This window comes from Alexandromys fortis, unplaced genomic scaffold (genome assembly GCF_014885135.2).
Source record: "Alexandromys fortis isolate MF-2015 unplaced genomic scaffold, M_Fortis_MF-2015_v1.1 scaffold_107, whole genome shotgun sequence".
Taxonomy (NCBI): domain Eukaryota; kingdom Metazoa; phylum Chordata; class Mammalia; order Rodentia; family Cricetidae; genus Alexandromys; species Alexandromys fortis.
This window is the reverse complement of record NW_026067987.1, coordinates 4,779,388-4,806,749: the sequence shown is the minus strand read 5'-3', so window position 1 is coordinate 4,806,749 and position 27,362 is coordinate 4,779,388.

Genomic DNA, 27,362 nt, shown 5'->3' with positions numbered 1-27,362 from the left:
TCCCAGCGGACACCTGAACTGCAATTGGACTTCCGGCTTCTAGAAGCTGACAATGGACACCCTTTGTTTAAGACTCGGAGCGTGCAGAGCTCTGTTCCAGTAGCCCTGGGGGCTGGATATTTATTAAATCATCGGAAAAGCAGGGATGACTGTCGTTCTGACCGTATCAAACCCAGAGAAAAGGTGTTCTTGCTTGCATTCTCCTTAAAATCACCCGACTAACTCACCAACTCACGATGTTTAATACTTTCTCAGCCTCCCACTGACCCGACCGCAGTTCTAACAGGTGTGTGTTTTCCTTTGCTGCAATAAGTGGAAAAGAAAAAAAAGAAAGGAAGGAAGGAAGGAAACAGAAAGAAAGAAAGAAAGAAAGAAAGAAAGAAAGAAAGAAAGAAAGAAAGAACCCACAACCCTGTCTTTGTCTATGGGGAAGTCCATCCCTGGTAGCAGGTATCGTCATTGCTCTTTAGACTATCCAAGTTTCCTTAGGGAATCCTAGACCTCCTATCTTGGAAATACATTCTTTTATACGGTCTCCTCTTTATAAAATGGTTTCTAGGCCACATGGATTAGATTTCTGCAGATGTGAGAGACCACCCACCACACCTTCATCTCAATTTTTAACACCATTTCTTAGTTTTTTTTTTCATTTTTGATTTCATCCACACTTAATCGCTTTCCCATTTTCATAGTTTATTATCATTATATAGTAATTTGGCGTCCCTCCCTCATAGTTTTCTATTCTTATCTTACATAGCCAATGCAATCTTAGTCTTATTAAAATTTCAAAGAGGGCTAGAAGGATGGCTCAGAGGTGAAAATATTAGGTATACAAACCTGATGATCCACTGTGATCTCCGGAACCCACGCGAGAAGCCAGAGGGAGTGTCTCACATCTGTAGTTGCTGATTAGCCTATCATGAGGTGGAGACAACAGAATCTCCCAGAACCTCTAGGCCACTTGTCCTGGAGGATGCAGCATCACAGCAGAAAGGAGCAGCGAGAAGACTTTGCCTCAAAGACGAAGACAGCAAGAGTCAGTTCCCCAGATTGTCCTCTGACATCCAGATACATGTGCTCTGGGACAAGCATCCTTCACAAGAGTAGATAAATGCATTTTCCCCCAAAAGAGTTTTCTCAATTCCTCTGAATTTGATAAGAGATAGTTTCTAGGGTTTTCCTGCTTTGATTGCTTAGGCTTTCAACATCCTGAGTCCCTTGCTCTGGCCCTCATGATTTTTGTTGACATATACAGTAGGCTGTATTAATATTAACAAGGATTGCCTCACGGGGACCTATGCTTTATTGAGCTCAGCCTGGGTCAGCCAGTCCCCTGCTGACCCTGGAAGATAAATGCTGATTGTGTGTCGCTAAGATTTTGTAGTTGCTCTTTATGGGTCAGTTATAATGTCATTTCCTTGCTCATACACAGCCCGATGAGAGTAACTGTCGAGACCCCAGATTTGCCCCCAAAGAATCAGAAGATAACTTTGACACCCTGGCTCACAATGGGTGCTGGTTAAACACTCAGTTCAGAGCTGTTACTGTTTGGTGGGTTGGTCTAATGGTCTTCACCCCAAATTCTGGTGGTCACCACACATTTTCATCATCAACAGCAGTAGAGAGAGAAACTTGGGGTTTTTAATTTTTTGTTTTGTTTCTAACCCAGGTCTTACTAGGAGGAGGGGATTTGTATCGTGGGGCATATACATATATTTCTCTTTTTCTGAAAAACTTCTAGTAAAAGGGAAAATTGTATCAAGATTCTGTACTAAATGCTATTTCAAAGGAGAAAAAATATGAATACACTTGAGTGTGCCTCTTATGGGAAGGGATTCATTCTACAGTTCTTAGTCAGCATAGTGCTAGGAACATAGCACTGGGCACAGAGCACTGGGCACAGAGCAATGGGGACATGGCACTGGGGACAAAGCACTGAGGACAGAGCACTGAGGACAGAGCACTGAGGACAGAGCACTGGGCACAGAGCACTGAGGACAGAGCACTGGGCACAGAGCACTGAGGACAGAGCACTGGGCCCAGAGCACTGAGGACAGAGCACTGAGGACAGAGTACTGGGCACGGAGCACTGGGCACAGAGCACTGAGGACAGAGCACTGGGCCCAGAGCACTGAGGACAGAGCACTGGGCACGGAGCACTGGGCACAGAGCACTGGGCACAGAGCACTGAGGACAGAGCACTGGGCACAGAGCACTGAGGACAGAGCACTGAGGACAAAGCACTGAGGACAGAGCACTGGGCACAGAGCACTGGGCACATAGCTGTTGTTCAGTAAATTTTCTCTGCTGGATGAATCACTTTGGTCTAAGCTGTTGCCAACCCCTAATGATCTAAATGATATTTCTTGGCAACCAAGAAAGAAATTTCACATCATTGCCAAGGTCACACACTCCAAGGCTAAGAAACTAAGCCAAGTCACTACTCGCTTGATTAAATTAGCACCAGCCTCATGAACTCATTGTGAAGATGAAGTAAGTGTCGCTCACAGCCATGGGTGCAGGGCCTCAGCGACAGCTCTGGTCCTGAGGGTCATCCAAGTTTGGGCTTGTACTATAAGCTACTTAGAATGAAGTGGTTTTTTTTTTTTTTCAGTAGGGTTTTAACATTTTTCTTTAATCCTATCTTGATAATATCCAGGGACTTAATAAATCATTATTAAATGAACACATGAAGTAATGAATAAGTAAATTTAGTCACGCCTGAAGCTACTCGTGGACTCTTTCCATTTGAATTAGAAATTATTAAGGTACAGGCAAGTCTGTGGTTTGGAGGCATCAACATAGGTCATGAAAAATTCCAGCATGATTTAATCTAAAAACAGGTACAACCGATAAGGAGTATCTTCAAGGCAAAGGAGATGTTCCCTGTCTAAGCTCGCAGGCATTGACAGCTAGTCTGTGGTCTCACACGGACTACTTTTTAAGACCCCAAATAAAGCCGCCTGGCATAATGGCCTTGGATTTTTGGTGCAGAAACTCTTGAAATATCTAACATTTATGGCATGCATTGATACTTGCTTATTAAGAGGGCTTTTAGCTACTTTTAGTGAAAAATATAGCTTGAACAATACAATTGACCGCCTCAGGAAAATGAGGCAAAATAAATAAATAAATAAAAAAGCCTGGAAAACAATAGTTCTTTAAAGGACTTAAGAGGTTTCTATTATGAGTCTCTGTAAATTCAGTTAATCTGCAGTACACAGTTTATTAAAGATCTAGAATTGCTCACAGCAATTGTGAACAAGAACCTGAACAAGATCTGTAGGAGACTCAGCCAGACAGCAACCTGCGGTGGAGGAGGGAGGGGCTCACGAGACCCTGTCCTTGCCTGAGGCTCTATAGGCAGTTCACAGTTGGTGGAGCAGAGAGAGCCGTTTTCTTCAGTGGTGCAGGCAAGGTAAGGTGCATATGCGCCTGTAAATAACTTCATACACATCATCCTCTAAACAGCCCTAATTAGACACGCTGGGTTACAGAAACGTTTAACAGGTGAGCGGGGGTCGACTAGCTGGAAGAGGAAGTAGGGGGAGAGAGCAAATAGCACCAAAGTACAGTGCATACATTCATGAAGATATCATAATGAATACCATATTGGGCATTACTGTAATTAATTTATGATTAAAAAAAAATTTTAATTACTTCCAGCTCCTGTGTCTTATTTTATAATTCTTTAGTCTTGCGGCAAGTGTGTTCTGCATCAATTTTCAAGTATATAGCAGTAAAAGTGAAAGGTATTTTGCTTTGGAAGTGACATATAAAGGATTGCTGTTCTCATGCTCCTGGGAACACAAGCGAAACCATCCTGTGTGGCTGTCCTTACTGCTGGATGCCTTAGCACATGTCCTCTACAGAACAAGTCTAAGAGTGACTTTCAGGATGCTAAATTTAATATTTTGCTTAAACTTTAACTTTAATGCTTTGATATCAAAGAGAAATCACACATTAATAAAGCAACAATGTAATTAAAAGCAAAATATCTCTGTCACATTGTAGAATTTTCTAAGGACCTTGCACAGGTGTGGTCTGGCTTTTCTGAGCCAACATCGCCATCTGCTGGTAGCATCAGCACAGTGTTCTAGAAAACGAAGTTCCGAGGGAAAAGTGAATCAGGAAATCTTTCGGTGCCGCTTTGATTTGTTTTATAACTTCTTTTTGCATTTTTATATATTTATATCTACAAGCGTTTTGCCTGCATAAATGTATGTGTACCGAGTGTGTACCTGGTTCCTGAAAGATGTCAGGAGAAAGGGAGGGATCCCTTGGACCTGGAGTTGTGAGCGCCACGTGGGAGCGGGGAACCGAAGCTGGGTTGTTTAAAAGAGCACCAAGTACTCTAGTCCCTTGTTTCACTTTTTTTAAAAAAAAGTTTATGTAAAAAGAGGGTTTTTTTCTGCTTCCTGGAAGATTTTACAATGTGCAGTAGTGACTCGGACCACAGATGCTCTCCAGCATTCTCTTCTCACCTGTGTGACCTTGGGGAGCTCTCTGTGCCCATGTTTCCTCACGCATAGAAAGAGCAACCTTAAATACACTTACCGAATATTAGCCAGTATCATTATTATCATTACCACTATTATTATCTTCTTCTTAAGGCAAATCTGAAAGCTTCTTGATTATCTTCTAGAAGGACCGCCCATATCTAAGATATTCACTGTCTTCATTTTAACACTTCACAACAGAACACAAATGAAAAGTCTAGATTTTTACAGGTTTTAAATTTTTTCCATATATTGGAATAATTCCAAGACCTTAACATATATAAAATTGAACATCGTTTCATGTTACAACTTATTTTTTGATGGAACATATTTATTTTGAATTTTCACATTTTTCAATAGACTAGATGTGTTAAGGTAATAGAATTTGAAAAAGGTGATTGTAACGAAATAAATATGCTGTAGAAGTGCAGCGTAGATCTTCTCAAGAAAAGTTCCGAAAACGTGGATGAGAAGAGCTGGCCTCGGGTCTGATATTCACTCCGTAGCCCTGCACTTCTTTCTGCCTCTCTGCGCTCCGCGACTTATTCTGAAAACTCATGCTCAGTGCCCTATAAATTTATCTGTCTTTTCTCAGCTTCTGACAGAGTTCTTCAGCGATTACCCTATAGGAATCAAAAGGCCCCAAAGACTAGCCGGGTGTGGTGATGCTCATCCCGTAATCTCGGCATCCTGGATCATGAAGCAGATGGATCTAAGCAATTTGGAGCCCAGCCTGTGCTACAGAGAGAGACCCTGCCTCAAAATGCCAACAAAACAAACGAAACATAAAAGGTCCAAGAGTAAAGAGGTCTTTCCAAGACTCAGAAAGTTCTGGAAGTGGGAGGGAGCAGTGGTTCCTGTCATCTGTGTCCCTGTTTCTCCAGACCGTGTATATCACAACACACGGCGCAGTTCCAATAATAACTGCCCCTAGGGACGACAAATGATCCCCAGATGTTTCTACCCTAACCCCACTCAGACCCACTTCTCTGGCCATTTTATTTTGAATCTTTTTTTTCCCCCCTGAATCTTCCACTTGCTGGATCACTGCGGTCACTTTTCTTGTCAGCATTTTCTTCTAGGAAAATTGCAGAAGGCTCCCACAGCACGTGTATCCTCCAGACAGCCCACCCTCCCCCAACCAGCAACCCTCTTCTTCCTGTCTGAGATCATCAGATCTCATCTCCTCATGATGGTCCTTAATTGATGAGTTGCCTTTTATCTCACTGACCGGGGTCAAAACTAGGCGACAATCTCACTTCTCAAAGTCAGCCCACAGACAACTAATCAACTCTCCTTTAAAGGGGCCTTTTAGCTTTCCTTCCGGCTCACTCTCATGGGACCATTTAACGCCTCCCCCACCCCACCCCGCCCCTACTTTCCGGCCGTTGTCTCTTCGGGAACCATGAAGATGTCATCTGCTTGATCCCTTAAAAAAATTTTAATCCGGCTCATGGCCCTTCTTTGTCATCAGGCTCGACTCCCAGGCTGTCCCGAGGCCACTACGGCTCTTTTTCTTCCATGCTTCTTGTCCTTCTGACTTCCTGAACATTTCCAAAACCTTCCAGATATCCCCCTCGCTGCTGTGTCCACCTAATATTCTCCCCCACTCGGGTGAGGGAAGAGACCAGGACTTGCATCTTGTGTCCTCCCAAAGGGCACTCAAATGTGATTCCCACGGAGAAGCCCCTCACCCACAAGCCAACTCAAGGACCTTTCCCCTTCCTCGTCTGACCTGACCCAGTCCTTCTCCCTGAAGCGACTTTACTTTTGCTGTGGTTTGTCTCCACACTCCCATCCTCCCCCTTGAAACTTCACTCCAACACACACCTCATCAAATCAAGGTCACCTTTGTTACCTTACCTCTACAGACTCAGCACCCCAAACAGGGCCAATCATGCAAGAGAAATTTAAAAACAGCAAAACCTCACTGAATTTGTGTGGTGCAAGGATTACTGAACAAATGAAGCATTAAGGTCCTCCTTGACTTTTTCTACATCCCCCATGTTAAATACTACAGAGAGTCCTTTGTGTTATTTGGCTTCCCACGACCGTGACAAAGGCTTGCACTAGATACCTCACAAGTCCGAAGGTTTGGTCTGTGGTCGCTTGGGCCCCATTGCTTTGGGCCTGTGGCTGCACAGGATGCTAAGGTAGAGAGCTCCCTTCATCTCATGGCAGCTAGGAAGTAAATCTTAGAAAGGGTCCAAGACATTCCTTGACAGTCTTAACAGTTCCTTCAAGCAATGTCCCCAGCGGCCAGACTCACCCCAACTAGGCTCTAACTCCCAAAGGTTTCATGGTCTCCAAACGGTGGACGGACCTGAGGTCTAGGCCATTACTACAAGGTACTGGGGAGGGAGGGAGTCAAGATCCAAGCCACAGCATACTTAGCACACATTATCCAATTGATTCTCGTGCTACCTCTAAAGGAACCCCTTTGGGAGCTTTTCAATTGCCTGGAGATGCTAGTTATCTATCAATAGTCAGAATTTTAAAATTTGCTGATCCATATTTGTAAATGCCCCAGGTTTACTTAGACATTATATTAGTGCATTTCCCAAACAAGTCTCTTGACTTACACTGGCTTTAGCCAGTTTGACCATTTGAGATAGGTTATTGCTAGAAAAAAAAATTCCTCCAGTGTCTAAAGGTAGAAGTTGAAGGTGTCCCCACTCACCCTAACTATCAGCTGAATAAGGAAGGAAGCCTTGGTTTCCCCGATGCCACACAAACGGCTTTCAGTGTGCTGTCGATCTGGCTTTGTCAGCTCAGTGACCTTCATGACAAGCTCACTGGGTGTGTAACGAGCTAGCAGCGGGATTTATTTATTTATTCTAGTAAGAGCAGGCGATCTCTTGGAGTGAACTGTTGTGGTCTCATGTGGAGCCCTAGGACAAGGGATATAGCCTATTTTCCTATATCACATAAGGGCAAATGTTCCCTCACAGTGTTCCTAAGCAAATCATGTAACATGAATATGACTCATTTTAAGAATTAAAAGTGTGTGTGAGAAAGAGAGGGGAAAGAGGGGAGGGAGGGAGAGACAGAGGGAGGGAGAGAGAGAGTGTGTGTGTTAGGATCACCACCAGAACACATGGCAGGCAAGTGTTCTACCAAAATGATTAATTGTGGGGCCCGGAGAGATGGCTCCATTAAGAACACTTGGCTGTTCTTCCAGAGGACCTGGTTTCAGTTCCCAGCACCTACATGCTGGCTGGTTTACGACTATCCAGAGGGGACCCAGTGTCTTCTTCTGATCTCTTCAGGCATCGGGGCATTCAAGAGCACCGCGCACATACATACATAAAGACACACACACACACACACGTAAATAATAGAAGTAGAAACCATTTATTGTAAGAGCTTCTCCATCAAGGAGCAATCCTTACACCAGAGAGAGATTATTGAAGGTGTAACATTTGTGTCTGGAGTGAGGCTTCTTGGTTAGAGTGTCCCCAGTATAAGCTGGAGAGGTAGTTTTCCTCAATACAGCAGGGTTTTAGTAGCTGGTTTCAGAGTTTGCATGTTATATGTGTATTACATTGTTCAAGCTGACATATAAACTGTAAACCAGGGAACTCCAGGCTATGTAAATGAGTGGTCAGGTGGCCGGACAGCCGGACTCATCCTCCTGATGATTTCCTGAGTAGGAAGTGGACTCTGTGCGGCCCTCACAGTTGCCGAGCAAACTCCTGGAAGTGGACAATTTCTACACTCCATTCTCAGGAGGAGCATGCTTCTTTCCGTTTCCCCTGGACCCTTGGTTGTGCTAGGATTCACCCATGCAATTAATTTCCCACGCATCTCTAAACTTCCACTTGGAAGCTCTATAAAGTGCACAGTCTTAACTTGGAGCTTCTGGTTGAGGTTTTAAAGTAAAGACAGACCAACCAGCTGGAAGATGACTCAGCTGGTAAAATGGGGACCTGAGTTTGATGCCCAGCATCCATGTGGATAGCCATGTGGTGGTGTACACTTGTACTCCCAGCACTGAGGAAGAGGGAAAGACAGAACAGTGGGGCTCCCTGGCTAGTCAGCCAAACCTTATCAGTGAACCCCAGGTGTGGTAGAATGTCCTGATGGCCTGGTGCCAGAGGGATAGCAGCAAGCAACCTCCATTAGCTGGCTCTGGAGTTTTCACACAGCCCCTAGGCCTCCCTCTGTGTTACAAATACCTTTACTTGTCCTGTGTGAATCTTGGCTGAGAGTTTCCCATGGATATAAAGCCTATGCAAAACTTGGTTGGGGGTTGGGACTTGGAAAACCGTGGTACCTCATGAATTAGATATTTGCACCTGGCATTGTATTGTCGGAAGCTTCTATCAGTTTGTTTTGAGATATGGAAATCTTCTAGCTAAAATGAAAATATAAGAAAAAATAAAGATGCTGGGAGGTGAAGGCAAAGCACTTCAGTTCACCAAAACTGAGCCCCCCTTAGCAGTAGAGGCTAAGTTCATTCTCAATGTGTCTGAGTCTTCATTTCTTGGACCCACATAAACCCACACTCTCCGTGCTGAAATATTTACGACACCCAGGTCCTAGCTAGAGACTGGACAGATGCTGAGGAATGACTGACACTCAAAGTTAACGTCTGATCTTAACATGTATACACACACATAGGAAAGAAAACCAATCTTAATACATACATACATACATACACCACACACACACACACACACACACACACAGACAACATATGCACATCCCGATAGCATAGAAATGAAAAGGTCTCTATTCAGAGCATGCATTCTTTCCTTTTTTTCTGAGATTCACGGTCTGATTATTTATTTGTTACTCTTAAAGAATTTTTCACTGACTTCAGACTTAGAAATAGAAACTCTCAGAGAGGACAGACAAACTGTGTCTCTTGGAAATCTGTTCCTGGCATTTTTCTTTGGCTTCTTTCATTTCCTTGGTCAAAAGTTTAGCACATTCTGCAGCCTCCTCCTTGTTTTTCTTAGTGTGTTATTTCTTCAGAGAAGTAATAAGCATTTGAGTTGCAGGACATTTGGAGTAACAAGATGCTGAATCTTGGGTGCTTTGGTCCTGGGCATCTTACCTTATTTGTTTAAGGGCTTTCTGACAGCATATCAGTGCACATCGTCTTCTTTAGAGAGGCTGAAAAGCTTTTAGAGTATGCTAGCTCTTTTAGGTCCCAGTCTAGGAACATTCTCTCCATTTATCCATCCATCTATCTATCTATCTATCTATCTATCTATCTATCTATCTATCTATCATCTATCTATCTATCTATCTATCTATCTATCTCTCCATCTATCTATCTATCTATCTATCTATCTATCTATCTATCTATCNATCTATCTCTCCATCTATCTATCTATCTATCTATCTATCTATCTATCTATCTATCTATCTATCTATCTCTCCATCCATCCATCCATCCATCCATCCATCCATCCATCTATCTATCTATCTATCTATCTATCTATCTATCTATTGATTGTTTGTTTATTTTTTTTTACTTAATAAAAACCAAGTCAAGTCAGATTGGCATCCATGAACAGACTTGCACTTTCTCTCTCTACTCCTTGGTTCCTCACTCAATATCAGGAGTGCTCTGCCATGACTCAAGATGCCTTGCTTCATGAGAAAACCTTGTTTGTCACTCCCACCACTGATTCCGATCACATAACCTTTCCACTCTTCACCCAGAACATCAGCAGCTACAATTCACAATACAAAGAGGCATCTGGCCTCCAACCACTCACAAATGTTGAGAGTCCATGGCTTCTCTGGAAAGACAGTTTTTTTAGGAGTTTGATCCCTGGTAGGTTGACCACTTTCCAGTGGATGGCCCCATTCCCATATGTATATGAGCAGAACAAATTAGACCCAGTGAGTTCTAGAGAAAGCGGACATGAAATGAGAAGGGGTACATGGGGAGGGACCTGGAAGATGGAGGAGGAGTAGATGTGATCAAAATACATGGTAAATGTGTATGACACTCTTAAAGAATAAAATTTTTAAATTAAATCTTAAATATTTTTAAAAAGAAGAATAAAAACATTGGACACTTGTTTCACACACAACTCAGTCCCTCCCCCCCCCCCATTATCCATTCTCTTCCTCCTCCCTCTCTTTCTTTCTCTGTCCCCTCCTCCTTTCCCCTCTCCTTCCCCACACCTCTCCTATTATATAAGACCTCTTGTATCCCGGACTGCTCTTGCCTTTCCTGCAGAGTCCAGGGATTGTAGGTTTTCCGAGTCTGCACCACCAGCCCTGTCTTAAGCCATTTCTAAAGAGAAAAGAGACAAAGGAGACACTCAAGTCAGAGAGAACATTTCCAAGAGTAATCAGGAAAAGGACCCTGCTCTCAGAGATGGAGTCAGTTGCTTCTTCTGGGATTTTTTTAAAGGTTTTAATAACTTTAATTAATTTTAGAAACTGCTAATTTTTTGTGATTTTCTTGTTTTTGTCATCAAAACTCCTCCTGGACTTCCTGCTGTTGCCCCAAGTTATAGAGATCCTCTGGCTAACGGTCTGCAGAACTAGCCCCTTCACTCACTCCAGCAGGTCATAGATGGGGTAGACATTATGGTGGGCCAACCGGAGGCTCAGGATGTGGGTGGGTGGTAGCTGAGCTTGTTGGTTAGGGCCACTGGGATCAGCCTTCAGGTGAGGTGTGAAGCCAGCTTTCCTAGGTCCATGCCATAAGGGCCAGCTTGCCCACTTCAATGGTGTAGTGTGAGGCCATCTCTCCCGACTGTGGGGGCCAGCTTTCCCATGGGGGAACAGGGCCAATTCCCCTGCAGCAGGTCCACGGACCCAGACATGGCCCTAGGCAGCAGTCTAAGCCCAGACAACACCAAGGCTCTGTATGGCTGTGCAGGCCACCCAGGTCAGCCTGACCACAGGGGCAGCATGGCCTTCAGGCACAGTTTGTGGCCTAGACTCTGTGCTTCCATGTGACCTTTAAGTGTCACCACAGGCCATGGACATTAATACATACCCTGGCTATGGTAGGATCACAGACCCAGACATGGTCTACACTAGCAGCCGGGCCCAGATGCATGAGAGTTCAAGTCTAACATGGCCTGCAGAGTGAGTTCTAGAATAGTCAGGGCTACACAGAGAACCCCTGTCTCAAAAAATAAATAAATAAAAATAAAAAAAAATTCTTTTAGACTTTTTGTTGTTGTATGTTTTTGCCTGCATGTATGTGTGTACAGCACCTAAACACCAAGTGCCCAAGGATATCAGAAGAGGATGGCAGATGCCCTGGAACTGAAGTTACAAATGGTTGTGAATATCTGAATTTAGGTCAGAACAAATGCTCTTAACCGCTGAGCCATCCCTGCAGGCTCCCAGAACACACTCTTAACTACTGAGCCATCTCTCCAACGCCACCAAAAATAAAATCTTTAAAGAAATTTTATAGCAATAAGGAATGACTGTAATGCAATTAGCCTACTATTATATTTGATCTTTAATGTATTACTAATTTCCATTTGCTGGTCATTAATAATAACTCATCATTCTTATTACTCATAATGAAAACACTTGTAGATTTAGACAGAACTCAACAACACAATCTTAGAACAGAAAACAGATAGCAGATTCTATGAATGCCTTGATGAAACGTCAAAGTTAGCTTATGCAGGAATCTAAGCTCATTAGCTTATCGATATAAAAATGTTTTAAAGCATCCCATTATTGCACTGGCCGACAGAAAGGCAGCAACACATTATAGTTGCACTGGTCATTTTAATATTGCTTAGTCAGCAAGGTCACTGATGACCCAGCTTGCCCCTTCTGAGTCCCATTCTCCACTCCTTGTTTACCGCCTTCCCAACAGTGAATCTACGGCTTTCGGCATTCGTCTCTCACCTGACCTCTCACGGGGACTTCTTTGGGCTTCAATCTACCTTGTATTTCACCATCAATTTACTTTCCCGAAAGCCAAGTTCTGACCTTGTCACCCATACCTCAGAGCTATTTAATGAGTTTCCAGGCGTAGGCAGCAGCTCAAAAATGTGGCTGAACACCAGAATCAAACTGGAGGCCTCTGAAAAATTCATCTTTTAGAAATTCTAATGCCCAAACCCCACTCCAACTTAATTAAATCAGAAATGTGGGCTGGAGAAGAGCGGGTGGGATGAGAGCCAGGCGTCAGTAGTTTTTCATTCTTTCCAGAGGAGGCCAATGTGAAGCCAAGGTCGGGGTGCTCGCATGAGAAGAGCAGCGAACTACTAGAGCATTAACCCTATCTGTAACTCTGTGGGTGACCGGGGAAGCCTGGATCTGCTTCCCTTTTGTCCCAAACCAGGAGATGATGAATCTGGGGATTGCATTCCATCTTTCTCTAAAGACCATAGAGAGTTAGGGAGTGCTGGCCTACACCTATAATTGCAGCACTCTGGAAGTGAAGAGAGGGAGAATCAGGAGTTCAAGGTCGTCATCTACTATACTGTGAATTCTGAGATAGCCTGGGTAACACGCGACTGAATCACCAACTGATATAAACAAACAAGAGCAACAACGGATGGGTACAGAACTTTGCTGATGCTTCCCTACGACCTCTGAATGAAATGAAAATGAAATTTACACCCAAGCAGTGCTGAAGCATGCACGGACAGCCCACATACGGTGGTTCTGTTGAACTTGTCCATATTGGGTTTCATGTTCTAAGTTGATGAGGACGACTGACCAGGTCTCTTCCTCAAGAGGACACTGGATCTCATTACAGATGGTTGTGAGCCATCATGTGGTTGCTGGGAATTGCACTCAGGACCTTTGGAAGCTCAGCTCTTAACCGCTGAGCCATCTCCATCAGAAACAAAATGATTCAATCATAACAGTGCTTCTTGACTGTGTCAATACAGTTAGCAGTGAATCAGGAACAAATTAAAAATGACAGACTTTATAGTTAGCATTGCTGTCTTTACTTTTAGAAATTGAGGCAAAACTAGATGATCATAATTTCCTTAACACTCTGTTAATATACCACTGGGGGATCCCCCCCTCTTCTCCTGTAGGGCAAAGCCTTTGTTTTCCACTTCCTAGGAAAATGGGTCTGTCTCATAAGATCCACCACAGCAGGTGACTTACTCGGCACTACGTCCTGGTAACCTATCCATAAAAGTGTCATGTATCTACTTTGACAAATAACCTTAGCTTACAGTCTGACTGAAGGGAGCTGTCATCCTCCTTTTGTGCTCCTGAAACTGTCGATTTCCTTTTGGGCATTGTTCCATATGCTATGTATGAAGTAACCTGCATTGGCCAAATTAAATGTCCGTCGTGGAACTGCAGCAAATTGCTTATTGCCAAGCAAAGGATTCAAGTTCACCAGAACCAGACTTTTGTTTGAATTTAGGCAAGAGATGCTTTCTCTTTCCTCTGACTCAAAGCTCAGGGCGTTTAAACTACACGTGGAGATTCTCTACCTAGGGGGTAATGTACTGGGCCTGGAGAGATGATTCAGCAGTTAAAAACACTGCCTGCTCTTCCAGAGGACCTGGGATCCATTCCCAGCATCCACATGGTTGCTCATAAGCATATCCTAAGGGATCTTGTGTTCTATGCCCTCCATCGGAGCTGCATGAATATGGTGCACAGACACATGCATAGGCAAAACAATGTAAAAACTAAATTTAAAATTAGAAAGAACTATATCTACATAGCTAGAATCAGAGTTTGGAGTTAGAGAAAGACTGGTCCTTTTGGCATTTTTAAAGCCTCCAGAGCAAAACTGTTTGACTACCTTTCTGGATTTTTGGGCTGCCATCTTTCTGGTTTGTTGTTTTGTTTTTATTTGTGGGGGTTGTTTTGTTTTGCTTTTTGATCTCCCTTCTAGTTAAACTATTTTTATTATACTTCTAAAGATAGTTGAAAGAATGAGAATGACTGAGTGAATTTCTCACAACCAGGGCACTCACATCTCACCTTTTGCCTTCCTTACCTGGGTTTCTACCTCAAGGTCTTCTGAAAGGATGGTAAGTTGGTGTTGAGTTGACATTTCTGTGGGAAAACTAGACTCTACTCACTACCACTAAACCCTACTCTGGTAGTGAAGCCATCACAGACAAAGTGACGGGAGTCCTGTAGACACTAAGGGTAGCAGGAAAGACTGAGCGACCTTTAGAACTAGCAGACACTACTACATGCCACATGTAAAATTCAAACAGAAAATTCCCTGGAAATACTCTCTTGTCCTAATCGGGTTTAGTGAGTTTAACAGAAAAAAATAAAAGTGATGATGAATTAGTATTTTTGCTAACGCTTATTTGTTTTTTATAGATTTTTTTTTTGTCTTGTTATGTAACCTTGACTTGGCCTCTTGTAGACCAGACTGGCCTCAAACTCATTTCCTGCCTTACCTCCCAACTGCTGAGATTAAAGGTGTGTACCACCACACCCAGCCTCTTAAATCTTTCTATTGTTCATTTAAAATAGGGATTTGTATAGCCTCGATGGCCTTGAACTCCTGACCTTCCTGCTCCCCCCCCCCCCCAGTGTTTGTTATCACAAATAGCTAAAATCTTTTTTTTTTCTTTTTGGTTTTTCAAGACTGGCTTTCTCTGTGTAGCCCTGGCTATCCTACTGTCCTAGAACATTATATGTAGACCAGGATGGTCTTGAACGCACAATGATTCCTCTGTCTGTGCCTCCCAAGTGCTGGGATTAAAGGCATGTGCCACCACTGCCCAGCCTAATGGCTACAATCTTAAATGATAAATAAAAATGACACACAAGTATATTGACAATTACTGGAGTCAATACCTGAGAAACCTTCCAGTTAATATCATAGCATTGCAGTCATACAAAAACTTTCCCACTCAGATCTTGAGAGAAATCAGAGAAGGGGGGAAGTGAGTATGAGACTCTGGGGATAGGAACCCCAGAGCCAGAGTGATGAGAGACGCTGCATGGGCACTGGAATTAGACCTGAGTTGAAGTTTTAGTTCTGTGACCTGAAGTCAGCTGTTTAATCTTTTAGAGACATTCCTCATCTGCAAAATGCCTTTCATTTATTTAGGTTATGACAAAGACAGATGAATGCGTCCAAAATGTGCAGTGTAGTATGGACATAATGAAGAATAGTGGGCAATGGGGGTTGGAGAGATGACCCAGCGGCTAAGAGCATTTGCTGCTCTGGCAGAGGACCCAAGTGTGGATCCCAGCATCCGAGTCAATTGGTTCACAACTGTCTATAACTCAGTCCCAGAGTTCAGGAGATCAATGAGATTCAGCAGATTCTAGTCTCTGGCTTCCCCAGCCACCTGCGCCTGTCCACCCCTAGATATCACCTATGTACATAATTTAGAACAAATCTTTGAAAAAGCATTATTTTAACAAAGACAGGATGCTCATACTGAAACAACAGATTTGATTATCTTCAACATGGAATCGATAATGATTGCTAAGATTTAGGCATATGAAAGCCTTTCATTTGTAGAATAAATTGGGTAAAGTAATATAACTAAAGTCTAAAGTCTTTAAATCTCTCTCTCTCTCTTTCCCTTTCTCATGTTACCATGTCCTGATAACAAACTTATGAGCTAAGATTATTTTCAGTATGCCTTTCTCTAGCTTATTGGAAGAGTATAGCAATGCATTCTTCAGGGAGAAAGAGAACGGTTTGGGTGAAATGATGTAGGACATCCACTCCACTTCTCTATAAACACAGGCTGAGCTTTTCTCACCAAACCACAGCTCCAAAAAAAAAAATCACCCCAAGTCCCACCACTCTGTTTTCCCACTGTCCCTAAGCAGTGGTCCTTAATTTGAGTAACAATAACAGAGTTTAGTGCTAAACACTCCTAGACTCATGATTTCATTTAGTTTACATGATTATTTTTTAAAAAGTTCTAGGGAGCACTAACCTCATGCCTATAGCCCCAGTACTTGGAGAGCAGAGGCAGGAGGATTGCTGCAGGTTCAAGGCCAGCTTGGCCTACACTGGGAGCTCAAGGTTCTACCCCAAGACCCTGACTCAAAACAACAACAAATCTAGGGATCATAGCAATGAGTAAATTCCAGACTGAGATATGATTGCATGATTGATAATGTATCCCTGGATAAATTATTGTTTCCTAAACTATCAAGGATGGAAGAGAACGGGGAAATATTAGACCAGAGATCCTGGAGGATGAACCAACCAACTGAAGATGAGATAGACCTAAGGCCTCTTTTCATAAACTCTTCAAGTGGTGCCCCGGAATTCCAGCCCTGACCCACAAATTCACATTCCCAATGTTGCCAGGTCTGAGGAATCTTACCTCTCTCCAGTCTGATATTGATTTCACCTTCTTTAACTGTCAGAATTATTCTCATTTTTCATTGTAAACCTTGAGACAGTATTAGCTAACAAACCAATGAGACATAATAATATCTTTGCTTTGTAGCTGGCCAAGAGCATCATATTTGGGGGGGAAATCTCTTTTAGAAATTTCCTGTAAGTTTGAATAATCTACGCTTGGCCCTTATTATGTGGGCTACAGATCAATCCGAGCTGAATCTTTTAAGCATTTCAGTTCATCTTTCTGCAGACTGAATGAATTAGGTTGTTGCATTTTCAGTAAAGGGGTTGCTTAGCCAGCTAGGTTTGTTATAACAAAGTACCCCATGGCTGATAAGCAACAGGCACACATATTTCCTAGTTCTAGACTCTAGAGTTCTGAGATGGGGGCATCAACATGGGTAGGTCCTGATGCAGACTTCTTCAGGGTTCACATATTTCTTGTATCCTCAAAGTGTGTGTGCATGGCAGGTAAACTAGTCCCCTTCTTACAAGAAATACTGGTTCCATTCTTGAGGACTTTCCTTTCATGAGGCAGTTGCCTCTGAAGTGACCCATCACCAGACATCATCACAATGAGAGTACATTTCAGGGTATGAATGGGAGGGCGTGAAAACATTCGGCTCATATAGCAGAGGTGATGAGAATGTTGTCAACTTGTCTTCCATATGAAATTGCAACCAGATGCAAGCACATCTCACTACATGCAACATTTCACTTGGGCCATCTAGAACTCAGCCTACATTTGCAAAGACAAATTTTTAAAGGGTTGATGAAAAAGTCCTAAATAGGATGATTTTACAAGAGGCTAAGTAAGTTTCATAAAGAAAGAAGAGGCTGGGGGAGGTGGCTGTTAGTGTCCATGATATTTGTCCATTCCTGTAGAATCACAAATCATTTTTATGTCTATCTCACAAAATAAAACCTGAAACAACCTCTTTCAACACGACTCCTTATTCTGACTACTTGGGAACCTAAATTCTCTTCTCTGATGCCCTAGCTGTTGCCACAGAGTTCCTTTCTTTCTCCAGTCAACCCGTAAACCAACCCATCCTATGGATTGCCAGAAAGTTAACTTTCCTAGCTTACTAATTTTATCATCATGTCTCTGCTCAAAAAACTCTCAGAGCTACCTATGACATCAAAGGACTCCCAGACTCACCCTCTGAATACCTTTTCAAGTGTTCCCTTGGTTATCTAGCCCATAGCTCCCAGTACTCTCGTGGCTCTTGTATGGACAGCTTTCGTGTGTGTGTGTGTGTGTGTGTGTGTGTGTGTGTGTGTGTGTGTGAGATGATGTACCAGTCTTGTACTGATAGTTATGATTTTCTGTTTGGAGATCTAGTTTTCTGAACAGAATTGGCAGCTGTGTAGTAATCGTGCTCTGTTCTTTCCTCTCATGCACAGGTAGTGTATAGTTGAGCTGCAGGACTCAACAATTCTTAAGAATAGGGACTGAGGATGTAGCTCAGTGGTCGAGTGGTTTCATGATGGACAAAGGGCCCTGGATTCAGTTCCAAGTGTAGAGGGTGAAAGAAGTGATTGTTGGTGTGTATGCTCATTTGTCCGTTTTCACAGATGTGCAAATCACTGTCTAAAGTTTAAAAATTGTTATTAAGCATAAGAACTGTCAGTATGTCCACAGAATCTCAGAGAACAGCTGTTTGATATTGTAAAATATACATTTGGTCTTCTTATTTCCTGGCACACGACTCCTAAAGCCATAGGATTCCATATATTCATGAAATGACTAGGGCTAGAAACTATTAAATGACTTTAAGATGAGGTCTGGTAACCAGAGACAGAGACACAATTAGGGTACCCTCACAATAGATGGAGAAAGAAAAACATTTCAAGATTAAACCAAATTTAAGCAGTATCTGTTTATCAATCCAGCTCTGCAGAAGACATTAGAAGGAAAGTTTCAATCTGAAGCAGTTAACCAAACCCAAAGAAAACACAAAGAATCAATAATCCCAGACCAGCAAGTCAAAAGGGGGGGAGAGCACTCACTATAACAAGAAAATAATGGGAATCAATAACAATTCTCACTGATAACTCTTGGTATTAATAGCCTCATTTTTGAAATAAAGACACAAACTGACAGATTAGATTAAGAAACAGGATTCATCTTCCTTCTGTGTTGTAAAAAAGAGCAGCTGCGTTCCCGCCCAGATCCCGGCCGCCTGGCGTTCCTGCCCAGATCCCGGCCGCCTGGCGTTCCCGCCCAGATCCCGGCCGTCTGGCGTTCCCGCCCAGACCCCGGCCGCCTGGCGTTCCCGCCCAGACCCCGGCCGCCTGGCGTTCCCGCCCAGATCCTGGCCGCCTGGCGTTCCCGCCCAGATCCTGGCTGCCTGGCTAGCTTATGCCCCGAAATAACAACACACAAATTGTATTCATTTAAACACTGCCTGGCCCATTAGTTCTAGCCTCTTCCTGGCTAATTCTCACATCTTGATTTCTATTAATCTGTGTTTACCACGAGGTGTGGCTTACCAGGAAGATTCTAACCTACGTCTATCTTGGGCCTGGGCTTCATGGCATCTTCCTGGCTCTGCTTTCTTTCTCCCAGCATTCTGTTCTGTCTTTCCCCACCTACCTATGTTCTGACCTATCAGGCCAAGCAGTTTTCTTTATTAATTAACCAATGAAAGCAACAGATAGATAGAAAAGCCTCCTACATCATTTCTGCATCCAAAAAGCACATCTTAACATCAAGGATAGACATCACTTCAGGGTAAAAGGATGCAAGAAGATATTCTAAGCAAATGGATCCAAGAAGCAAGCCATTGTAGCCATTTTATTATTAGATAAAATAGACTTCAAACCCAAATGGATCAGAAATGAGATAGTGAAGAACACTATATACTTATCAAAGGGAAAGATCTATACAGAGGATATGACAATTCTAAACACTTATACAATGTCTTAGTTACTGCTCTAGTACTTGATACCAATTGCCTTTGACGAAATCCAACATCCCTTCATGAAGATATAAATTTAATTCACAAAAATCAATAGCCCTCCTATGTGCAAATTACAAATGGATTGAGAAAGAATACTCTAGCAATATAAAATATCTTGGGGGTAACTCTAACCAAGCAAGTGAAAGACTTGTATAATAAGACCCTTAACACATTGAGAAAGAAACTGAAAATGACATCAGAAGATAGAAAGATCTCTCATGCTCAGTGATTGGCAGGATTAATACAGTAAAAATGACCATCACACACACACACACAAAACCAACCAAATAACAACAACAAAACCAGGAGAGTCCAAACAATCTTGAGTAATAAAAGAACTGCTGAAGATGTCACCAGCCATGACCTCAGATTGTATGATAGAACTATTGTAATAAAAACAACATGGTATTGGCACTGTGGTGGTTTGAAAGAAAGTGGCCCCCAAAGAAAGTGACACTATTCAGAAGTATGGCCTTGTTGGAGGAAGTGTGTCACTGTAGGGGTGGGTTTTGGGGTCTTTTCCTCGAGTTTCATTCAGTGTGACAATCAGTCAACTTCCTTTTGCCTAAGTCAAGATGTAGGATGCTCAGCTGTAGCATGCTGCCATGCCCTTCACCATGATGATAATAGACTAGACCCCTGAAACTGTAAGCAAGTACCCTTAATTAAATGTTTTCTTTATAAGAGTTTCTGTGGTCAACTAGGTAGTAGTGGCACATGCCTTTAATCCTAGCACTCAGGAGGCAGAGACAGGCAGATCTCTGTGAGTTTGAGGCTAGCCTGATCTACAGAACAAGTTCTAGGACACTGGCCAAAGCTACAGAGAAACCCCGTCTTGAAACCCACTTCCTCCCCCCACCAAAGAAAGAGTTCTGTTCCTGTGGTCATGGCGTCTCTTCACAGCAATAAAAATCCTAACTAAGACAGGCACAAAAACAGGCCAATAAATGGAATTAAATTGAAGATCCAGAAATCTATGTACCTGTGGACTCCTGATTTTTTTTCATAAAGAAAATACACACTGGAAAAAAAAGACAGCATCTTTGACAAATACTGTTGTTCAGATTGAATGGTTGCATGCAAAATAATCCAAAAGAACAATTCTTATCACCCTATACAAAACTGAAGTCTAAATGGATCAAAGGCTTCAACATAAGGCCAGCTACACTCAATCTCATAGAGAGAAAGTGGGGAGCAGTCTTGGACACATTGACACAGGAAGAGACTCTCTGAACATAACATTGATAATACAGGCACTAAGAAAAGCAATTAATAAATATGACCTCATGAAGTTGAAAAGCTTCTGTATGACAAAGGGCATCATTATGCAGACAAAGAGACAGGCTATAGAATGGGAAATGAATTTCACCAACTACACATCAGATAAAGGACTAATATCTAAAATATGTAAAAAACTGAAAAAAAATTATGTAGGTGGAGTTTTCCTGCTCCATCAGTCTGATTCTAAATTACCACACAGATTCTTAATATTATTTATCCTGGACAAATAGCTCAGGCTTACTACTAACTAGCTCTTACATTTTAAATTCACCCATATTTCTTATTTACACTCTGCCACTTGGCAATACATTTACTTCCATGGCACATTCATCTCCTGTTCCCTCTGTGACTAGCTGGCATTTTCTTTGACTCTGCCCTTCTTCATCCCAACATCTTTAATTTGGTTGTCCCACCTATACTTTCTGCCTGATTATTGGCCAATCAGCTTTTTATTAACAATGAGAATAATGCATATTTACAGTGTACAAAAAGATTATTCCACAGCATTTCCTCTCTTCTGTCTAATTTAAAAAGGTTTTGAATTTAACGAAGTAAAATTATGTACAACAAAACAGCATTTTATTAACAACGAAAGCAACACATTTTCAATGTGTACAAGATCATTCCACAGCAAAACTGGACATCAAGGAAAAAAGAACCCAATTTTTTAAAAGAGGTCTGAAAGCTAACCAGAATTCACAAATTATGAAACACAAATGGGTGAGAAACAGTTGAAGAAATATTCAACTGACTTTGTCATGAGAGGAATGAAAATCAAAACTCCTGCGAAATTCCATCTTACACCAGTCAAAATAGAAAGTGAGGAACTTGCTCGTTCTTGTTTCTTTGGCTATTTGTTTGTTTTATTCTGGTTTTTCTTTTTTTATTTGCCATTTTCTTTCCTTAAGAGAGAAAGAAGGCCTGGAGTTGGAAGGGTGGGGAGGTGAGGAGGATTTGGCAGGAGATGAGAAAGAGGAAACTATAATCAGAATATATTGTATGAAAATAACTATTTTCAATAAAAAAAAGTCTAAAATAAATACAAATATACTGTTTTTTAAAGTCAGAATAAAATAACATTCCTCAATAAATAAGCTAAAATCGCTAGAGGACTGGCTCTGTTCCCCTCAGAGCAGACAGGAGCCCACTCGCCAGCAAAGCTTCCTCTGCATCCCTGGCTGCAGCTCTTCTGCAGACAAAGGTCACATTCTTTTCTGCCTGGTGGAACAGGACAATAGCCTAAAAGGGAAATCTAAGCGGATTTAGATGAATTATGTGGATTTCTCCAAGTGCAAGAGCCAAATCCTCTTACAACAGCTGAATCATCTCATGGGAAAGTTACTGCCACCTTTGTTACTGTAGGAATCTAAAAGCTTGCCAGAGGGGCGAGGGCTCTGCCGAGGCTGGGAGTAGAGGGAGGGGCGTGAAAATGCCCCCTGCGTGTTAGAATGGCACCCAAGAAATATTCCAACAGGGGGTAGGTGCTCAGAACGAGGGGGAACAACTGCATTTTAAATGTGTTCACAAACCGGGTGATTTTAGCAGCACACCAGTGGCTGCACACAAGGTCGCACAGATTGCCCTCCACCTTCCGTGAGCAACAACCATTCTCCTCACCTCCAGGGGGCGCCTTCTCCCCTCGTACCCGCTCACCCCCTCTCCGTTCTTTCTCTATCTCTCCTCCATACAAAACTACACACCTCTTCCAACCCTTCCTAGAGAAAGAGCTTCCCTAACTAAACAAATGTTTCCAAAGTACAACACTCTTCTAAGAGTCCCACCCTGAGATATCTGTTCTCTTTAATACCACAGCGTGGCCCTACACAGACCCCTGTGTCTGAGCCTCGTAGAGCCAGCTCATGGAAAACCTGCGCACTTCTTGGGAGTCCAGATAAGACACTCTGCTTTGTAGGTTCCAGATACTGTAATAGACTAGGTCTTTCTCCACACTCTTTGTTTGAAGAAAAGTAGCCACAAGTAATGTCAAAACCTCTGTGCTTCTGTCTGGTTTACTGTTCTTCTGCAGAGGAAAGTATTTTCAGTGCAGAGGGGGGAAATCAATTCTTCATTTCCCCAGAGTCTCAAGCTTGTAGCTCACAATGGTCAGCATGACTCAAACACAATCTGAATGGCTCCAAGGGGAAGCCCCCTTGTGAGGAGTGGCAGTTAGTTGTGTCCTGGATCCAGGGCAGACACTGGCCTGAGCTAATACTTAACTTCGCTGTATCTGAGACTTTCTTCCACCTGTCAACGGGATCTAACTGATTTCCTCCAGTGAATCCAGGACATGAGTGACCTACTTTTCTCAGACATCCCAGAAACCATTGCAACCTGCTTTAAGAGAATATTAATAGAAGAATCAGAATATACAAACTAAAAATTATTCCTGAATAGATAGACCCATCTGAATGTGGTGGCAGCTGCCTGCAATCCCAGCATTTGAGAGGTGAAGGCAGGAGGATCAAGAAGAGTTCAAGGTCATCCTGGTAATTCCAATGACAGTCTGGGCTAGGTAGTGAGTTCAAGACCATCCTGAGATATATAGTGATTTCCAGACCAGCTCAAATGCAAGCAAATAAACAAAGCAAGCAAGCAAGCAGACAACAGCAGTGTAAAAGAAGGCAGGGCCCAGTAGGATGACTGAGAAAGTGACTGGCTTGTGGATGCCATGGCCTGTGTGTGGACACAGCATTGTCCTTCTTGTAAGGAGGTAGCCCAGCTTGTGTATGGGGCTTGAGTAGGGTGGGGAGTGCACCCGCAGAGGAGAGGAGTGACCGAGAACAGGACGTAAGATGCACACAGGATGTTAGCTCAGACAGATGAGTGGGAAGAAAGCAGCAGGTTTCTTGTTGTTGAAAAAAAGGAGTTTAAGTCATGGACGGGGAGAAAGCAAGAATGAATTGACTTAGAAGTAGACATATGATTTGTATAGTTCATGGGGAAGGGGAGAAGGAGGAAGAGAGAAGGAGAGGGAAAGGGAGGGAGAGAGAGAAAAGCAGGGAGAGATAGAGAGAGAGAGAGAGAGAGAGAGAGAGAGAGAGAGGGAGAGAGAGAGAGAGAGAGAGAGAGAGAGAGAGAGAGAGAGAGAGAGAGAGAGAGAGANGAGAGAGAGAGAGAGAGAGGGAGAGAGAGAGAGAGAGAGAAAGAGAGAGAGAGAGAGGGAGAGAGAGAGAGAGAGAGAATTTTAGAGTCACTATAGTGCCTAACAAGCAATGACTACACCTAGACTCCATCTTGATTTCTAAAGTCCATTCACCACTGTCTTAGTCAGGGTTTCTGCTGCTGAGAAGAAACACCATAACCAAAAACCAAGTTGGGAGAAAAGGGTTTATTTGGCTTGTACTTCAGCACTGCTGGTCATCACTGAAGGAAGTCAGGATAGGAACTCAAACAGGGCAGGAGCTGATGCAATGGCCATGGAGGGGAGCTGCTTGCTGGCTTGTTTCCGAAGGATTGCCAACTGATGTTCTTACATGGGCTGGGTCCTCCTCCATTGATCGCTAAATGAGAAAATGCCTTGTAGTAGCTGGATCTACTTGAGGCATTTCCTCAGCTGAGGCTCCTTCCTCTGATGACTCTACCTTGCGTCAAGCTGACACACTAAACCAGCCAGTACATCAATGAAAAGAACCAGAGCTTCTTGCAGAAATGTTAGATTTCAAGGCTAGCTCTATTAATTTATTTATGTTTTCACCAGAAAGTAAAGAAATGATTAAAGACTAGGGAGGCATTTCAAAAATATATACATCATATGAGTTCCTATACACCAATTTTGGGGGTAATTCAAGCAAATGAATAACTAATGATAACAGATTGATACTTAACAAGTGAAACAGAATAATGAACATAAGTTAAAATAAATGAGTGAACATCCTGGAAGTTGGAAGAGGAATGGGTAGCCCATAATCTCAACCTCCTCTCCCATATGTGTCAATTATAAGGAACAGAGAATGATTTTATAGCCAGGAATTCTAGCGGACCCCCTAACAAGGACCACAGTTAGTATAGCTCAGAGGTAGAACATTTGCCTAGCATGCAAAAGATGTTGGGTTCAGTTCTGAACATCACAAAAACATTTGTAACAGTTGTAACAGGTCCTAGCCCTTAGCACAACTGACTCCACGATGGAAGTACCATTCAGGCTGTAAAAGTCAGCCCATAGATAGTACAGCCTGCCAAAATGAAAACAAAGACCTAATCCATCAAAGTCTATAGTTCTAGAAAAGTCTCTAAATGTACTAACTTTGTTTTTTGGCCTCTGTAGTTCCCCTTCTGGCTAACTGTTCTAGTTAACTGAAGAGTATCAATCCATGGGACCCTAAACAGTACTTCTGCTGCATGGGACCCTATACAAGGCTTCTGCTTGGGTTCCTTTGCTACAAGAGACCTTAAAACAGATGGAAAAACATAACTGAGATCTGAGGGTTAAGCGACAGTGTCATGTGGATGCAAGCTTCTTGGTTTTTATGGCTGATTGTTGTGTGTAAATGAGCAGCTTTGCCACAAACACAGAGATGTACTGAGGGTGATGGAGAAACATGTCTGTCAGTTGTTCTCAAGTAATTTGGAAACACATTTTTTTTATAAGCACTACATGTATTTTTGTGAAACCATCAAAATAAGCGCAGTACCTTTTTTTTTTAGTATACTTGTCTAAATAAATTCTATCACAGTTTGTATGCTAACTTGCTTTTCTGCTTCACATTTGAAATATAAAGAGTACTCTCCATCTCCCCAGTCGGATAGGAAAATATGATGCAGCTGGTAAGATGTATCTTTACTTATTTTTTTTTAATTATGTATGTGTGTGTCTATGTGTAAGCACAGGCGTGTGAGTGCAGGTACCAATGGGATCCAGAAGAGGGCACTGGTTTCCCTGGAGCCAGAGCTAGAGCAGGTTGTGAGGTCCTAATTGTGAGCTAGAAACTTGGTGTGACCTAGGGTCTTTTGTAAATCCGGAAGTGCTAATGTCTCCAGATCTATTTTTTGTTGTTGTTATTTTTGAAAGAAGGGATGGGCTAGACATGGGGTCAAAGGGAACTCAGCTTCTCCTGATAACTTTCTACACACCTCTGTGGTATCTTTACAACGAAAGGTTTGTAGTAAAAGCCATCTTAAAGTATGTCCATGATATCCATATAATATTTAAAAGGTTATTTTATTTTATGTATGTGTTTTGTTTTCATGTTGACATGTGCACTGTGTGACTGGTGTCTTCAAAGTTCAGAGAAGGCGCCAGATCTCCTGGAACTGGAGTTACAGGAAGCTGTGAGCCATCATTTGGGTGCTGGGAACCAAGTCTGGGTCTTTTGCAAGAGCAGTAAATTCCTTTCATCACTGAGTCAGCTCCCCAGCTTTGATATAAACATTTGAGAACACTATTAATTCTTGACGTGTGTCATAAAAGAAAGAGAAGAAAATACTTCAATTCAAAATATTGAGTTAGAGAGGAAATTCAAGTTTATTTTGGAAGATGATAAATATTATTTTTCTCAGTTGATGATCCGCTTTATGCTTATAAAGACTATGGCCACATTGCCCAGACTTGTCTAGTCCTAAAGTCTGGCCTGGTTAGTACTTGGCTTAGAGTCTAAGGGTAAGCTTTTCTTCCTTGTCTAACTAGAAGCCCAGATGGGATTCGACTCCAGTCTAGAGGTAGCAAGCTGTGCTCCAATTATCTGTAAGATGTGGCTGATAGGTGACAGTTTTAGTCTCTGCTCTCCTTTTTTCAGCCGTTTGACTTGCAGTGAACGGTTTAGGCTTTCCCTCCCCTCTGCTCCTTGTCATGAGAGCACATTTTAGAGCCAGAGGAACCCTGTGCTCGGGAACCTCAGGCCCTGTCTCATCTTTAGGGAGCACACACCCAGTTGACCTTTTGCAGGTCCCTCCAAGGCAGGAGGAATTGAGTGTAGTTAGGGATAGGGTGAGCATATCCTTTAAGGAACACAGAGCTAAGCAACCAACAGGGATGACTTCACATCCTAGCTTGGAACAGCCAGGAATGGTAGTGGATGCCTGTAGTCCTATTTTTCAGGAGGTTGAGACTAGAGGATTGTCATAAATTCCAGGTCAGCGTGGCTACACACAGTAACACACTATCTGATGGCGGGGGAGGTAATCTAGATTAAAGATGTCTTGTTTATTACTCTCAGACAATTATCCTGCCACTTTCTTCTCTCACTTGTGAAATAAGAGTGAGGACAGTCGGGCAGTGCTGATGCACGCCTTTAATCCCAGCACTTGGAGGCAGAGGCAGGCAGATCTCTGTGAGTTCAAGGTTAGCCTGATCTACAGAGTGAGTTCCAGGGCAGCCAAGGACACAGAGAAACATTCCTTGCCTTGAAAAACAAA